This window comes from Loxodonta africana, chromosome 1 (assembly GCF_030014295.1).
Source record: "Loxodonta africana isolate mLoxAfr1 chromosome 1, mLoxAfr1.hap2, whole genome shotgun sequence".
Lineage (NCBI taxonomy): Eukaryota > Metazoa > Chordata > Mammalia > Proboscidea > Elephantidae > Loxodonta > Loxodonta africana.
Genome location: NC_087342.1, coordinates 80,955,722 through 80,971,731, shown reverse-complemented (window position 1 = coordinate 80,971,731; position 16,010 = coordinate 80,955,722). Strand labels below are relative to the sequence as shown.

Below are 16,010 nucleotides of genomic sequence, written 5' to 3'. Positions count from 1 at the left end.
CTTTTTGAGGGAAGAACAAAAATAAACATTTCTGTATGAAAAATTCAGCTGAACATTTAAGAGGGAAACTAGAATTCTGAACAATGAGAGCAAATGGTAGTGAAGTCATCAAGACTCACGGATGAACATTCCCTACTTCCCACTCTAACATCAACCTCTTTCTTGACATTTTTTACCAGGGAAAACAGGTCAGTTTTTCTTTGTCATTTTGATTTTCTTTTCTCCTTTTCAGCGTTTTGGTTTCGCAGTACCTATTTTCCCCTGGAAACTCCCAGACACTCTCAGGAGAAAAAAACATAGATGCTCCAACCTCAGAACTGAAACAAGTTGCAAAAGGAAAATTGGTACAAAATGAGAAGCAACACTAGGAGAAGGACGTTGACTGTAAAGAAATTGGGGAGCAGATACTTTATCCATTAGGTCATACAGTCTATCTCAGCTCTGACACTTGCACTTTATTTCTTTAAGAAACACTTTATTGGACAAAGAGTATCGTAGAGTATCTTATTGCCTAAATAAGCAAAGATTCCTTTATATTCTATTCAGGTGGGAGACATAGGGCAATTACCAAAATGCGGTTAACCTCCATTCAATATCTTAAAAATGAGGCAAGTGACTACTATGTTAAAACTGGTGCTGTAAAGATTGAAGGTGATCATGCATGTGACCACATTTCCATGTTCATGCGAGATATGAAACATAAATGTTGGTAGGTCCTACTCCATCCTCTCTGCCTAGTGGTTCTCCCAGGACAACACCTAACGAGTACCATCTTCTCCAGCCAGTCCTAATGGAAATACAATGCAAGCTGTAAACGAAGGACACTTATGCAATTTTCAAGAAGCCAGATTAAACAAGTAAAAATAAGCATGTGAATTTAATTTTAACAATACACTTTATTAAGCTGATGCATCCAAAACATTATCAAGCAATAGATTTAAAAATTATGACATCTGGCTTCTAGTCTTGCATGTAAAGAGCTTGGAAGGAATCTCTTCCATCCTCAAAACAAGAAAAAAGTTGCAAAATTAACATCTCTTAGTAGAAACATCAAAGAATTGAGATCACAGGGCAAACCAACAACTTGAAAACTGGAAACAAACAGGTTGATACAGAGAATCACTGCTCACCAGGAGCAGAAAGGGCCACTGCAGCTGGACCCAGCACTGATTAGAATTATTTATTGCTGGAGACTGAGTGTGGACAGGCTTAAGAGGGAAAACCTCCTGTGGACCCATCTTTAGGGGGTCCCTCACATTCTCATCCTAACTTTCAGAGAAAAATCCCCTAGTTTTTCCTGCAAAGGGAGGGGTGAAAAGAAACCAGTTTAAAATAGCGCTCTGTTCTTATAGTGGTGGGTTTGTTCTTAACAATGGCCTGCCCTCAAGGGAAACCACTTTATCAGAGCCTAACCAATGAGGATTTTATCAGATTCCAACTCTTATGGAAGAAGGGATATACCAACTGCAGCCCATAGCCTTCCACAGGGAGGAGGGGAAATACCCAACTAAGTCCCCTCTAGCCTTGGAGGTGGGGGAGGCTTCTGTAAATGAAAAGGCTAAATGATATTTCGAAGATATATCTAAAAATCATGCCCAAAAGCAGCAGAAACAGCTCAGTTGGGAGAGCCTCAGCCTGAAGATATAAAAGTCCCTGGCAATTCCTGGATTCAGCAATTTTGTTTTTGCTTACATAATTATCATCTTTTTTTTTTTTTTAATGTAAGAATTGTATTCCAAGGCTTTAGGATAATAATGGAACTAAGTGTAAATAAAGTTTAACAAAAGGCTACACAGGTGGAGGATGTAGCTCGGTGGTAGAGCACATGCTTTGCATGTATGTTGTCCCAGGTTCAATACCTGATACCTCCAGAATCTTTCACTGAGTTGCAATGCTATTAAAACCCATGCTTTAAGCTATGGAGCCCTGGGATAGTACAGTAGTTAAGAACTGAGCTACTAAGTGGAAGGCCACCGGCAGGTTGTTGAAAACACTATGGGGCAGTTCTGTAGTGTCACTATCTGTTGGAATGCACGAGGCCGCAACCTTTTTTTTTATTTTAAGGCATACACACTTGGTTCTTCTAATCTTTCCCGTACCATTTCTGCACACATACCTGCACATACAGAAAGCAAAAACACAACCCGGTGCATTGCGTTGAAGGCTCGTCCATTCATAATGTAGAGCCTCTACATCCCTTAGGTGACTGTGACAACGGAAGGAAGACGTTAAGAAAGGGGAGAAACGAAGAACCGAATTCCAAGGGACTCACTCGAATCACCCGAATCAAAAGCCTGCACATTAATAGGTGGTTCCTTGGCTCCCATTAGTACTATTATTAAAGAGACAGAAAGACAGAAAAAAAGGTGAAGAAGGTCCCCGCGAACAGTTTCCTTTAGTGCCTTGAGTTTTCTGCGCCAAAGGACCGAGCCAAAGTAGAGAAGCCCATCGTATACATGCCCACCGATTTCTCTACTGGTGCTTGGTCAAAATTGAGAGATGGACGGCTGCCGATGAGAGTCTTTTTAGAGAAGCGAGTGACTTGGACGCTGGGCAAGGGAAAGAAGATTGTAAGGAAATTAGAAGCCTTCCGAAAATGAAAGTAGAAGAAATAGGTATAATCAACACATTCCCAATTGATATTCCATATCAGTTTTCCTAAATTTGCTCACTCCATTTTCCTCATTTTAAGTCTTTAAGTAAAGCATTTACTGGAAACCTCAGTTAACCGTAAAAGGAGGTAGACACGTGAAAAAGCAGGGAAAGGTTTTTCTGTCAAAATGGAAAATAGATCCAGGTAGTTTACTACTTAGTTCTTATTTGAGTTACAATGAACCGCACTTACCACCCCCCCTTTTTTGTACATCTTATCGTTAGTAATATGGCCTACATACAATGTTGCTTATGTTATCATTCTTATGCCAACGCTGCAAAATAAAGACCAAATTCATAAAAATATTCACAATAAAAGGCAACAGTAATGTAAACTAAAAATAAAAAAGAGATACTCAAAGTACTTAAGAATTTATTTGAGACACCATAGTTAGTGTGGGACTACTACAATAAAAGGTGAATGGATCCCAGGTTGTGGCATACTGGTTAAAAGCTAAGGCAGTGAACCAAAAGGTTGGCAGTTTGAATTCACCAGGCAGTCCTTGGAAACCTTATAGGGCAGTTCTACTCTGTCCTACAGTGTCCCTGTGAGTTGCAATGGACTCCAAGGCAGGGAATTTGTTCGTTTGTTTGTTTTTTGGATCACAGGTATGCTGTGTGCTTCCTTTATAAAAAGATAAGCTGCCTCTCTTCCTTCTTGGTCAATCTGATCACATCTGCTTTGTATGACCAGGAATTTCCAGTCCACTGATTGCTGCTTTTGAAGATTTCTAATGCTTAATGGTTTCAAAGTCATCTCTAACACTGTCTGAATTTCATTGAATCAAAGGTCTTTGGGAAGACAGATGGTTGTTCCCAGCCCTCCAATCTGACCTTCTATCAATCTAGAATGACCTTACTTCCCTATTTTCTTCTCCAACACAAATATCCGTAGCAGGTACTCAGGGGAAAGACTCTCTGGCTTCTACCTTTAACTGGCTGCATGTTGGCTGTGCTCCTGAGGTCAAATATTTATGTTTAAGGATGCATTTTATAGACAGAGGCAATGCGCTCATTCCAGGTACTTGTTCTTTTAATTTTTTCTATTATCCGTGTGTTCTCTCTAGGCCCTTTAAGCAAACAGTAGCATGTTTGCACAGTTGGCACTGCAAGGAGTAGGGAGAAATTAGGGTGCTGTGAGCATTTTTTTTTTTTTTGAGCATAATTCCAAGTTGAAGACCCAACCCTAGATACACTGAATCTGTGGTTCAAGCCCTCCAAGTAGTACAGATGCTAAAACTTGAGAAGCACTGCTCTGTACATTTGAGAAGGAAATGCTAAAGGCCAGGTGTGTGCTGAGGATGGAGAGTGGCTCCTGGGGTTTGCTGTCCATTGCCAAGCAATTGCTCTATCTGCCTTACTTGGAGAGTTTTTCATCTTTTCAAGACCTCCAATTGTTTAAGTGACTTTGGAGTTCACTCAAAACATCCCTTGTTTTTTTCTGGATGAATTCAAAATGGAAACAAAGTGATGCTCTGTAGTCAAAACGCCTTGAGTTTGGTCAAGCTATTTGAGTGTCTATTATGGACCGAATTGTGTTCCGCCAAAATATGTGTTGTAAATCCCCACTTGGAAATGGGTTTTCTGTTATGTTCATGAGGTAGGATTAGCGTTGGGTGTGTCTTGAGTCAATCATTTACAAGACATAAAAGGAGCAATTAAGGCAGCAGAGATAGGGGAAGACAGATGCTATGCCATGTGAAGATCTTCAAGGAATGAGATCTCCAAACAAAAACTGAAGAGAGAAGGAACTTCCCCCAGAGCTGACACAGAGAGGAAGCCATCCTCTAGAGCTACTGTCTTGAATTCGAACTTATAGCCTCAGTTTATAAATACTGTTCAATTACAGTATTTCTGTTATAGCAGCACTAGATAACAAAGGCAGCGTAGTGGCCCTCAATTTGAAATCCAAGCTAAAAAGACTGCAAGTTTCAAAACAGAGACTGTAATCTTTATCTCTGTCCTCAAAGAAAGATTTGGAAGTCTGGACCTGGCTGTCTCTCCAGATGCCACCTTGTGATTAGGCCAGCCTTCTGGTCTAGGACCAAGTTGTTAAATCTATAACATGAGGGAATTGTGACTTAAAATCTTCTTGGCATTAGGCAGGCTTGTGGTCTGAAAGAGGCTGCTTTGTGGCTGATAGACCATTCCTTTTCCTCCCTGGAGGAAATCCTGCCCCTACCCACTTTCTTCTTTGCGCGCCCATGTACATTCTTCTTTCCTAAGCCACTGCTTTATTTCTGTTTGACTCTTGTAAGGGACTTTTGTTGTTTGGCAACCTTGGCTTTCCCAGTTCCTCATTCTTCCAAGAACCAGATGTAAGCAGTATAGAAGTCCACTGCAACAGTATGGGTGAGCTTTGTTCTAGGGTAAAAACACCACAAAGTTTAGTAAAGCAAAAAGAGTTTTATTTGGCATATATTTAAAGAGACAAAAGTAGGAAATGGACAAGCATGCCACCATAGCCATGTGTGTTCAAGTCCAAGGAATATTATAGAATACACAAAAGCAGAAAAATGGACAAAGTGTGCTGCCACAGCTATGTGTGTTCGAGTCCAAGGAATGTTCCACAAAGAGCAGTATATATTAACGTTACAAAATGGGTAAAACCAAAAATTCACCCGCACTTTGAAACGATTGAATCAACCCTACTCCAACAAATTCCTCACGACAATCACTTTTACGCGCTGTGTGCACAGCTTTGAAACCATTGAAAAGACCTCCAGTCTTAATTAGGAATCATATGCACATGTGTTGACTTATCTACAAATTTGGCTTAAAGACACTGTCAGGAAGAAATCCTTTTTGTAACCTGGGAATTGACAATTTCTGTATTTTTATTGCTATATTTAAAACAGCTTACATTCAGTGTAACTGTTGATTATTCCAGAGCTTACATTTGGCATTTTATTTTTTGTTTGTACTTGCTCTCTCTTTTTTATTTCTTTTTCACTGTCTTTTTATGGATTACTTGCATTTTAAAAAAATTCATGTTCATTTATAGAGTTTTTGAGTGTATCTCTTTGCATAGATTTTTTTTGTGGCAAAACAGTATATGTGTGTATATATATGTATGTATGTAAGTATGTATGTATATATAAATCACAGTGTGTCATCATATTACCCATTCAAATTAAGTATAACAACCCGTCTTAGGTTAGGTTCTCTAGAGAAGCAAGAAGTCAAGTGTATAAATGTATGTATATATACAGAGAGGGACTTATATCAAGGAAATGGCTCATGTGGTTATAGAGGCTGGAATGTCCCAAGTCTGCGGGTCAGGCTGGAGACTTCTCCTGATTCACATAGCCATGGGCTGGCAAACCCAAGATTGGCAGGTCAGACAGCAGAGCTCTTGCTCACAGGCTTTGAAGACTGACAAATCCCAAGATCAGTAGGCAAGAGGGCATGTAAGCTGCTAGCTCAAGTCTGAAGAACCAGAAGTCAGAGGAACAGAAGCCAGCTGCAGGATCCAGAGCAAGCAAAAGCTTGAGATCCTTGCCAAAGAGTTCACCTATACTGGTTGCAGGCCACACTTCCAAGGAAATTCTCTTTCACCTGGTTGGCTACTCACAGCAGATCCCATCATGGAGGTGATCACATATCAAATCTCGTCATGGAAGTGATCACATCATCATACAACTGCGAAGCTACATCAAAACTGCCCAACCACTGAGAATCATGGCCCAGCCAAGTTGACACAACCTTAATGATCACACAACCTTACTTTCCTTTTTGGCGGGTGGGAGCTTTAATCTTCTGCATCTCTATGCTTGCTTTTCTTAATGATGCAACTTGTCTACCATGAGTGAGTCACTGCTCCTTTTCATTTTCTTTCTAATCCCTTTCTTCTTCCTTCTCCTTCTTCTCTTCCTTTTTTATGCCTTATCATTGTTTGCTGCTCACATCCAAAGGAAAAGGATAATTTTCTTGATGAAGTTTGTACATTAGGACATCCATCCATAATATGATCTAAAATAGTTTGTGACTTTGACCTAACCCTGGAAAAAGTACTGTACAGGTAATCCGGGAACAAAAGGGAAGCTTTAGGGTGAAGGAAAGACTAAGCTGTCTGATGAGGAATGATGGCATGGGAAATGGGATAAGACTATTGTTTATTTCTCCCAAATAATTCGGCACTTTCAAGAAACCAAGACTATGTGAAAACAGAGAATTTGTAATTTCTTTACTTTAAGAATTTGTGGATTTCTCATCCCTCCTGCCTTATGAATATATAAGGCATAGTTGGTGGCTGGTCACACAAAATCACCTTGGATTAGTTTGTGTGTCAATCTACAATGAAGTTAGAGAAAAAATTCTAAGGAAAATACCTAGGAGGTTAGTGTTTCAATGACACAAGCATCCCTCCAAGCTACTTTGGCTCTCTTCTCCCTACTTGAAGTAGCCTAGAAGTCTCTAAACTGCACGTTGGACATCAGGACCACACTCACAGGGAGGTTTGTGACCCACATCATATCAGGTGATTGTTCTAATTGTTCGTAAAGAATCAAGTTGTTAAAACCCACATTATGAGTGGAATATAATAAAATATTTTCCTGATGTTAAAAGCTGGCATTTCTGACAAGGGGAGCTCCTGTTTGAGCTTTCAGACTTTTCTCCCAGAGCAACACCATTTTATCTTTAAGACAGAAAAGGTCTGAACATACCAACCTATGGCACTCCCTCTCGTGCTGTCATCTGCACTCCTTTATTGCAGAGTTTAGTTATTGGCTCATATTTCTCCACTCAAGTGCATCATTATTATCAGTGACTTAGACAAGTGAGCCCTTGAAGAAATTTGTCACTTCTGATTATCTGACAATCTCACAGTTTATTAATTCAGGTGATATTTGATTTCTTTTTTGAATGTTGTTAAATTTTCTTCCAATTGCAAAGTTAAAAATTTGAAAACGGAAACTGCGTGCTCCCTAGCAACTCTATCACTTTCAGATTTGGACTACTTCTTTAGTGTATTGGTCATGCGGCCTGATGTATAGGCCTCTGATTTCAGATCAGTCCATACTTGGTCCCTTGTTGATTGTTGGGCAAGAAGTGGAAGCTTCTTGAATTGACTTCCCCTGGCTGGCTGTAGAGTTGTTGCTGGAGGGAAGGGGTGGAGTTTGGGTTGTGTCTCCTGTCACAGAACAATAGCAGACCAAACACTCAAACCAAACCTTTTGCCAGTGAGGCTGAGTCAATTCCGTAAAGAGTAAACCTGTTGCAGTGCAGTTCATTCCCCCTCATAGTAACCCTGTAGGACAGAGTAGAACTGCCCTATAAGGTTTCTAAGGCTGTAAAACTTTATGGAAGCCAACTGCCCAATCTTTCTCCCTTGGAATGACTGGTGGCTTCCACCGCAAAGCACTGAATCACTACACCACCAAGGCTCCTCAGAGATCAATAGTTAACATTAAAGAGTTTCTAAAACCAAAAGTAGGCCAAGTCTCAAAAGACGGTGAGCAAACCTATGTACCCACTAATTGTCATCATACTAGATTTGGTCAATAATTTGCATTATGTCACTGGCAACAAACTACTAAAAGTGCTGTATAAAGAGTTGTTATCGACATTATAGTGACTCTGGTTTTCTAGGCTCACAGTCTTGCTCTAGGACTGGTAGACGGTGGCCAACAAAAAAATGTGGGGAGTAGAAGAGCCCACTGTAAGTGATGGAATAAGTTTCTCTGGAGAATGCTAGGTTTCAAATGGCTTCTAAGGAAAAGTTAGAAATGCATGTGTGCATGGTGGTGATGTGGTTATTAAGCCTGAAACTGCTCTTGAAATATGGGCCCTCACACAGAGTTTGTTGCAATCTACTGAGCTATCCTAGCTCAGGGATTCAACTTTTCCTGACAATTACCGTCAACTATTCTTTGGTGGCTTAGTGGTTAAGAGCTATAGCTGCTAACCAAAAGGTCAGCAGTTTGAATCTTCCGGGCACATCTTGGAAGCTCTATGTGGCAGTTCTACTCTGTCGTATATGGTGGCTATGAGTTGGAATCCACTCGAGGACAATGGGTTTGGTTTTTTGGTTTTATTCTCTAACCATTCTTTCTGTTATATGCCTTGATTTGTAAGCAAAATGCACTAACGTTTGAGAAACTCAAGGCAAAATCTTCAGGCAGAGCCCCTTTCTACATTCAACATTGCTCCCTACCACCACCAATGGGATTTCTTTTGGTTCTCTCAGAAGTCCCCAAGATCAGGGCTTCTGCTCTGCAAACAAAAACAAACTCATGTGTGCCCTCCGAAGATTGCAGTTTGTCTATCCTGCAACCGCAAGACCAGCTCTGAACTCTCATAGCCAGAGTTTCAGACAAAATGAGTTGGAGTTTTTTGCAGGAAATATCATCTCAGCCCACTTTTCTTAGAGAAAGCCTTCTTACTACTTGTGTGTGAACTTAAAGAAAGCACAAGAGAAATGCAGAGCTGAGTAATGTTCTGTCTCCTAGACTGTCCAGAATCCTTTGCCTTCACAGATATCCAGGTCCAAGCCTGCTTCCACCCACTTGTCTTCTTATTTCTTATCTGTGCAGCAGCTATCTATGTTCCTTCCCAGCATCTGCAGCCTCCCTTTCTTCATCAGTGGACACATCGCTCTGCAACTCCTACTCATCTTTCTTGTCCTACTTTGTGTCTACTGTCTCACTCCCTGGGTGAAGTTTCCCCAGGTTACTTATTCCCTATTCAAATTTCTAGGCCAATGGTTTCCAAACCTACCTGATGGTAACAGTTTTTTTTTTTTTTTTTCTAGTTACCGGGGGACAATTCTAAACTACATAAATTTATGCCCCCACCTTATTTCGATCCAATCAGGAACTAGGGTGTGGACCAAGAATCCATATTTTTATAACTTTCTCAGGTTATTATTCCCAAGATTTGATGCCACTGAAATCCACCGTATGGCATGTATGACCCTTATGTCTTTGTGTTGGAGGATCATTAGTGTCTGTTATATTACCTTTTAATGTCTTCCTGCCCCTGGTTTTACAGTTCTGAAGGCTAGTATTCCAAATTCAGGGTGTCAAAAAACTCTTTGCCACCAAATTGATTCTGACTCATACGTGATTCCAACCATAGACCTTTTGGTTAGCAGCTGTGTCTTTCTGTCTTTTTCCTCTTTTATAAGGATACCACTCAGATGCGATTAGGACTCACACTAATCCAATACGACGTGGTATCAATTTAGCTGATAACATCTTCAAAGAGCCTATTTCCAAATGAGATCACATTCATGAGAGTTAGGGTTTCAACACAACTTTTTTGGGGGACACAATTGAATCCATAACACAGCTGTATGTATTAGATTATTCAAACTATTCCCAATTAATGGACATGTGGTTTATTTTTAGACTTTTTCATTTATAAAATTTAAAAAGATTAGCCATGATCATATTTCATTTTGTAATTTCAGCTATGTGTGTTTGAAATTAATTGCTAACAAAAGGCTTGCTGGATGGGAGGATAAATGCAAATAATATTTTGCTAGCTACAGTTGTGTAAGTTTTGAATCTGTGCATATCACATAGAAGAAGCTCAATGAACATATGTTGGAGAAAAAGAACTGGCATAATTTAATGCAAAAACTTACATGAAAAGTTACTTAGGACATATCACTTTTCTTTTGGGAGTGAGGATTCTGCAGTGACAATTGCTGTTGATCAATAGAATTGGAATTTACAGTACAGTAAGTAAGGTAGAGACTTTAGGGGTAGGGGGGATAGAGAGGAGATTGATTTTCCATGGAGAAGAAAACACCAAGGTCCTACTAGGACGGAACCCAGGATCTGTTATTTACAAGACAAGACTTTCAACCAACTACGCCATAGAGCTCATACAAATATGTGGCTTATTACTGTTTACATCCTGTCTGATTAGATGAAGTATTCTTGCTATAAAATCTACACAGTCCAGAGCAGTTTACCGTGAGAATGTGAGCAAACGACAAGAAAATGTTTTGCTTACTCACATGTGCTGTAGAGCTAATAAAACAGGAAAAGTTTCCAGCAGCTTGAGTGCCAGCCCCAATAATTCAATTTAGTCCAAGAATAGCCCTCAAAGTCAAGACAGCCCAGTAGTTCCAAATGGTATACAGGTTTCTAAAAACAAACTTCACTGTTACTGAGCCTCATATTTTGTAACTTAGATTCTTAGCTCACATGCCGTAAGTTAGGGTTTCTAACAAAGGAATTCCACTGAGACTCTGACGCCAAGTGAGCAAGCAAGCAGTGATTTGGAGGGGAAGGAAAGGGAGAGAAAAGATGGCAAGGAGGGTGGAATTCAGCTACATATAGAGTCTCCTTCAAAACCGTCGCTCCCTTAAAATCCCACAATGCCAAAATCGAGCACTATAGTGACTCTAATCAGAAAACCAGAGGTGTAGAGCCTCTTGGGGGAAGGTGAAGTGGGGCCTGCTGGCCACATTGGGTTCCTGGATCCAAGTATAGTTCTCCTAAGGTGAAGAGCCTTATGGCTCCAGCGAAACCCCGCTGTGCCTTCTACTCACCTAAGGCTGGTTTCAAGAGCAGATCATCTACTCCCAAAGAAAGTAAAGTGTTTTCGTCTCTGACGCGCGCTTTGCACCCTGCCGTGACCCCGCCCTTGCCCCCTGTTGCATCCCCCACCCCGGGGAAGCTCAGAGGGCCGGGTAGGGTAGATGTGAACCTGACGGCAGCTCTGCGCCCGGGAGAAGGTCCCGCGTGGGATTATAGAAGGGCTGAGGGAGCTCAGGTGAGGTTATAGGGCCCCGGGCCCCTAGGACACGCCGGGACTGAAACGCCTGAGGGGATTGGGGGTGGAGTAGACGGACAGCGGAGGGTAGATCCAGGGATCTCGCCCAGATCGCATTGATGGGGTAAGAACTGGCAGGATGCATTCTCTCAGGGCCTGGGGAAGACGCCAAGGCCCGTGTCAATTGCAAACTGATGCCGGCTCTGAGATCTGGGAAATAAGACCATCCACACATGCAGCAAAAACTGCGAGATCTGTTTGCGCAACAAGAAAACTCTGTCACACAGTCATACATATACACACAACACACACTCACACACCACCATGAGTCGATTTCCATGTGGGTGAAGAGGGAGCTCCTCGGTTCTCTGGGTGCGGACATAAAGAGTAACTTCCTGCTGCCCACTTCTGACCCCCAGACACAGCGGAAAAGAGGCTTCACCTCTGCCCCTAGTCACGATTCTGGCGCTGCGTCCGCCATATGATTTTTTTTTAGTTAAAACCAATAAAAAATATTTGATATAATTGTTTTCAATGCCACATATTTGACACAGCATAAAACAAAGCGTTCTCAGAATTCTCACTTCACTTGTTTTTCACGAAAGTGCTTTATAACTTAGATTTTTATTACCTGCGTTGAGTGTAAAGACAAAAGCAAGCTCCACAGAACCGAAGGCCCAAGGGAGTCCATTGCCACGACCAGCGCATAAACTTAGGCTGCCTCACCTGCCTGTGCTGGGCCACTCAGCCTTGCCCGTGAGTACTCAGGGGCTCGTACAGGTAAATGAGGGGGTCAGGCACTGCAGTGCTCTCCTCATTCACTTCAGAAACCAGGCCAAAGGGTGCTTCTTATTTTCAGAAATCTTTAAATCTGCACCTTGGTTTCTAAACTGCCATTCCCAACACATAACTGTCAAGCAGAGCAGCTGTAAAGCTATTTGGCTTCATTAAAAGCAAAACAAAAAAAACCAAGCCCTGTGCCCTCCAGCGGGCTCTGACTCACAGCGAGCCTATATGACAGAGTAGAACTGCCCCATATAGTTACATATGAGTGCTTGACGGACTCAAATTGCCAATGCGTCTGGTTAGCAGCCATAGCACTTAACCACTACACCACCAGGGATTCCTTAGCTTCATCACCACCAGGCAAATACTTGTTGTTTCCTCATCCTTTAGAGTTGGAAGAAGAATGTTCACTTTATTAACCAGCCGTACTGCATTGAGAAAAGCTTTTTTTGGACTATATGCCAAGGAACTTCAAGTAAACTACCAAGCGAGGCCCTGATTTTAGTTTGGTGGGTATGGATTTTTTTTTTTTTGCTTATGCGTATTCACATGTAGTTACCCAGAAAGGTAAACATGTGGAAGTAGGAAATCAAACTACTCTATACCATGTCAAATGCTGGAGAACAGTCTTAACTGTATAATATTTACAGAGGTGGGTTAAAAAAATTAAACCATTCTTCCAGGTTGTTTCTCATGTATTCCTATTTATTCAATCGGTGCATGAGTCATTTTGCTGTATTATATACCCACAGAAAAATTTTACACTCTGATTCCTTTGACAAATAAAGTTTTGTCTGTGTTAGGTAAGAGACCAATGTGCTATCTGGCTACTAAAACACCTAAAATTTAAAATAACTCTTCAGTTGTCTTGTTAGAGATCTTATAATCTCAAACTTACTATTTTAATATCACAATTATAAAACTGAGTTTCCAAAATGTCAAAGTCCTAATTTCCAAGAGTAAAATAAGGATCGATAACACTGAGGTGGAAGCTATCCTGAACAGTTCTGGTTTTTCTTCCTGTAACATTCAGAAGTTGGGGTGGCAGGGGCGGGGGGAGTAGGTTTTCTTTTTAAGGAGAGTTTCAAGAGAACAGGATACTTGAATACAACAAATTAAAGAAAAAATTTAAAAAGCCCAAAATTATCAGTGGAAGAAAAAAAAAGCCCTTTGCAAAGTTGGCAGCAATAATTCAGAGAAACAGAGGTAAACAGAGTCCGATCTACATGCAGTGAATATGGAACTTCTTGACAGGATGAAACTCCTGTAACAAAACTTAAGCTTCCTCATCTTTTGGCAATGAAATTAGTAAAATCTACATAATATTTTGGAAAGGTTTCAGGTCACACCCAGAATTAAAAAGAAAACTTTCAAACCTAGAAAGCAAAACAGGAACTTTAATTAGCTGCCTGATTCTATGAAGTCTAAAGAGAAACAGTTTGGATAATGACTACTTCAAGAGGTGCTGAGTTTCAAAGCTAATGCAAGCAATTTATCATGAAAACCTTTTACCTAACAGAACTCCGTTCTGCTCCTTTATCCTACCCATGTATGTGCTCAGGTTTACCCAAGACTACCCTCTGCAGTTCCTCAAAAAAGCAGAGATGCAAACAGTGGAGTAACAAAATAAGCATGAGAAGTCTCTGGGCTACAAAAGCCCTTCTCTGGCTAGTCATGGCCACTTAGATGTTTTAATACCAAGGATTAAAGACTATTTTGGAGAAGAAAAAAATCGTATCTTGTCTATCAGGTTCCCTGTCAAAGGCCATTAGATAGACAGCTACTAATCAGACCTTTAGCCTAAAGCTCTCAGGTAATGACAGAAAAAAAAAAATTCTTTAAATTTCCTACTGAAACCTTTAATTCTGTTATTGTTGGTGCGTAAGGAAAACCACTTTGCCCATAATTCATGGTGCCCTGGACTTCTGACACCAACTTGTATTTGGCCAATTTGGAACCAGGCCAAATTCAATTCTTCTTAGAAGGTCTAGTCAGCTGATAAATGGCACTTAACTGATGATTTCTTTCATACAACCTTTAACAACAACTCAAAAGTCACATTGATTATGCCCCTAAGAGGTGAGGGACCGATGGTAATTCAGATAGGCACCTCTGAAAAGATTTGTCAATTTCCTTTCCTGTTCTACCCAGATTTTTTTGAAAACCCTGGGGAAAGACTGAAATTCCTCACCAATCTGGCACTGCACGTGTGTTTTTGCAACATTAATTGGAAAAAACAAGAATCCCAACGTGGCACCCAATAGGCCTCCGCAGGTGAAATCATTGACCAAATGAGCATTGTGAGATGCTGCAGTAGGCAAATACTCCTTAACCCGGCCTTTAAGGCCAAAAAAAAGGGGGGGGGGGAATTTCTGAATCCATTACGGAGAAGAATAGGCACGAAGCCTTGATAATACTAATTCCATGACATTTCAGTGCCTTGAAAGCCTGATAAGTGTTCATAAATTTGTCACGATACTTCTGGTCTTGAAGCACTGTTTGAACTCTTTCAAATGGAGTGAAAATTGCTTCTGTTGTCCCTGCAAGCACTGCTGCCATGCTGCAAGTTGCAAATTCTCGAGTACTGACATGTTTATGGAGAAATTAAGATAAATCCTCATGCAGACCAAACGTGAGCGCCAGTGTAGTGGCCTTCTGCATCGATATAAGCTTGGGAGTCCATCCCTCCTCAACTGAAGTATTGCATCCTGGGTTTTGATTCCATATAGCTGTTGTCAAAAAAGGACCTTCTGAATGGGAAATGTGATTACTGCATTGTTGAAATCTGCACAGCAGCCACACAATTAACGCTTCATTTGACCAACGTTTGTAATGTGAGGTGATATATCTTGTTTTGAAGGTGTTAGAGTTGGTACCCTCTTTTCATGAGCTTCTGAATCCATCATGTTGCTTAAGATCTTTCTTCTTCATGAAGGATTTTTTTTTTTTAACCTGTAACACCATCTGGGCCTGGTGTTTTGGGGGATGGTAGCTTTTTGATAATTTTTCCCAATTTCTTCCATTGTTATTGCTCTGTTACGTTCTGTCTTTTGGAGTCAATTTTGCAAACTGGATTTCACGTGGCAGTGGGGTTGCTGCTCCAAGCCAGGTAGCAGCCCGCTGGCAGGTCGGCGAGCCAGGGAGTGAGTCAGTCAGAGCCTGCGCAGGCGCAGGCCTCGACCGACCCAATGCCCTGTGATTTTTAATAATTTTCTGAAGACTTTTTTTCTCTCCTGGAATTTAATTAATTTTTTTTTTAAATTTGTTTGTCTTTGCACTTCATGATACCCAGGTATCATAAAGAGACAGCAAAGGTGGCGAACTCAGTTCTCCAGTGTCCCTGCTTGAGGAACCAAAAAGCAAACTCATTGCCACTGGAAAAAGTGTAAAAGTCTCATCCTTGACTCTCCCTCAACCTTCCCAGTCCCCCAGTTCCTCCTTGCACAGCAAACATAGTCTCTCGGGGATATTATTTTGTTCATTTTTTCTACAAAAAAGGAAATTACAAACCAGTCTAAGGCATTTTGCCTTTTTCACTTCACGTATGTTGTAGTGATTTCCAAATCAATGCATAAAAGGCTTCTTCTTCGCTTGACAGCATAGAATTCATTTTATGGATATGTCAAAATATATATTTGCCCATACAAACAGGCTGCAATAAGTAATATTCTGTATCTGACATTCCAAGTGGGTGTGAGTACTTTCTATTCATTGAATTGCTGAAGCAATCTATGTGATGTGCGATGGTAATTCTGATGGATCTTGCCTAATATACATTCCCACTAGCATGCCACAATGGTCTGCCTTCCCACACTATTGCAACTGCTTTGTATTATAATACA

The 16,010-nt window shown here is 40.8% G+C and overlaps 1 pseudogene; it reads right to left on the bottom strand.

Moving 5' to 3' along the window:
- Positions 1–13,943: 13,943 nt before the first annotated feature.
- On the bottom strand, positions 13,944–15,074 carry LOC100668499 (mitochondrial nicotinamide adenine dinucleotide transporter SLC25A51-like; annotated as a pseudogene).
- Positions 15,075–16,010: the final 936 nt, after the last annotated feature.